This window comes from Mustela erminea, chromosome 6 (genome assembly GCF_009829155.1).
Source record: "Mustela erminea isolate mMusErm1 chromosome 6, mMusErm1.Pri, whole genome shotgun sequence".
In the NCBI taxonomy this organism is placed as follows: domain Eukaryota; kingdom Metazoa; phylum Chordata; class Mammalia; order Carnivora; family Mustelidae; genus Mustela; species Mustela erminea.
Genome location: NC_045619.1, coordinates 91,943,324 through 91,945,209, shown reverse-complemented (window position 1 = coordinate 91,945,209; position 1,886 = coordinate 91,943,324). Strand labels below are relative to the sequence as shown.

Sequence of the window (1,886 nt, the reverse complement as noted above, 5' to 3'; positions counted from 1 at the left end):
CCACCCAGGCGTCCCATAACAGGTGTATTGTTAAAGTGTTTACTGCATATTTATTCCCATGTATTTCTGGGAATAGATTAAGCCAAAAATTTAATATGTGTATCATAGTAAGCACCAGGTGTAACAGAATGCGGCTGTGATATATGTAAAACTATGAACAAAATACAATTAGGGAAAAGTAAAATGGAGATCAGGAATTCTTTTATAATTTGTCATTCTGTCCTCACTAGTCCTTTAGTTCTTTGAGATAGATGCAACCCTTTTGATCATGTCTTTGAAAGCTTGTATCACTTGCTTGTTCCTCAGAGTATGAATGGAGAGATTCATCACTGGAGCAACTGAGGTGGTAAGCACTGACACCACCTTATTAATAGCAACCCCTTCTTTTGCACGAGGTTTGATATAAAGATGCAGCTTCTGTAAGTGTTTGAAACCACAATTACATGGGAAGAACAAGTAGAAAAAGACTTTTTCCTTTGCTGGGCAGAAGGGAATCTGAGAATGGTCCTGATGATGTATGTGTAGGACAGAATTACACACACCAAGGTGGAAATGAGTGTCAACTCAGCCAGGAGCAAGACAAATCACTCTATAAACTCTGTCTGAGCAGGTAATCTTTGGGATACGAGCAGCATCACAGCCAAAGTGATCAATGACATTAGAGTCACAAAACTCGAGCTCAAAGCCCATGTCAAATGGCGGGATGTGAATGATTAGAGCAATCATGTAACATCCAATAAGGAACTTGATGCAGACCCTGTTGTTCATGACAGTCATGTAATGGAAAGGTTTGCTGATGGCCACATAGCGGTCATAGGACATGGCCTTCAGGAAAAAAATTCAGTCACACCCGGGATGATAACAAAAAATAATGGAGTGGCACATGCATTGTAGGTAGAAGTGTTGTCCCCAGATGCCATTGTGTAGAGGAATCTAGGAATGCAGACCATTGTAAATGACACTTCCAAGATGCAGAAATTCAAGAGGAAAAAATACATGGGTGTTTTATGTTGGGAATCCACCAAGGTGAGAGTGATGATGGTCAGATTCCCTACCACAATCAACAAGTTAGAAGCAGAAAAATAAAAAGCAGAATCTATAGATTTGGGTCATCTGTTAGTCCCACCAGGATGAATGTTGTTATTACTGTGTAATTTTTCATCACTGATTCCTGACTATGGCCTCATCTGTGTGTAAAAATAAGAGACAAATTAGATTAGAGAGAGAGAGAGACTGTTAGCATGTTAGCAGTGGGTTAAAAGCCATCAAAAGAAATGAAATCTTGCCATTTGCGACAACATGGATGGAACTAGAGCGTATCATGCTTAGCGAAATAAGTCAAGCAGAGAAAGACAACTATCATATGATCTCCCTGATATGAGGAAGTGGTGATGCAACATGGGGGCTTAAGTGGGTAGGAGAAGAATCAATGAAACAAGATGGGATTGGGAGGGAGACAAACCATAAGTGACTCTTAATCTCACAAAACAAACTGAGGGTTGCTGGGGGGAGGGGGTTTGGGAGAAGGGGGTGGGATTATGGACATTGGGGAGGGTATGTGTTTGGTGAGTGCTGTGAAGTGTGTAAACCTGGTGATTCACAGACCTGTACCCCTGGGGATAAAAACATATGTTTATAAAAAATTAAAAATTAAAAAAAATGCTAGCTAAGCCAAGATTTTATTGTATTTGTCACATGTTAATCAGGAATGTTATTGGTGTGGTAGTTGATTGATAATCAATAATGCTACTGGATTCCCACAGTTGAACATTATTTTGGATACTAGTGAGAGGCTCTTATTAAAGATTTTTATTACTATCTTGATGCAGTGTTAAGTCAGTAGTGAAAGGATTCTTTAACAACCCCAGAAATGAGGCTATTTTACA

General features: G+C 39.4%; 1 pseudogene; it reads right to left on the bottom strand.

Moving 5' to 3' along the window:
• Positions 1–234: 234 nt before the first annotated feature.
• LOC116592490 lies at positions 235–1,162 on the bottom strand (annotated as a pseudogene).
• Between the last annotated feature and the right edge of the window lie 724 nt (positions 1,163–1,886).